Here is a 207-nt window from a genome sequence, read left to right on the forward strand (position 1 = left end):
CTTGTTATTATTGCCTCTCAATGCCCTTTATTTTTATTATTTTTAAATTTTTATAAATAATTTTATTGGGAACTCTTATAGCTCTTATAACAAGCGTTACATCAGTGACGTCAAGCACACTAGCACATATGTTGCCATCATCACTTTCTTTTTTGAAGAATCATTTCGTTGGGGGCTCTTACAGCTCTTATAACAATCCATACATCC

Source organism: Echinops telfairi, unplaced genomic scaffold, assembly GCF_000313985.2.
Source record: "Echinops telfairi isolate 266 unplaced genomic scaffold, ASM31398v2 ScPeMD7_11;HRSCAF=52, whole genome shotgun sequence".
NCBI lineage: Eukaryota > Metazoa > Chordata > Mammalia > Afrosoricida > Tenrecidae > Echinops > Echinops telfairi.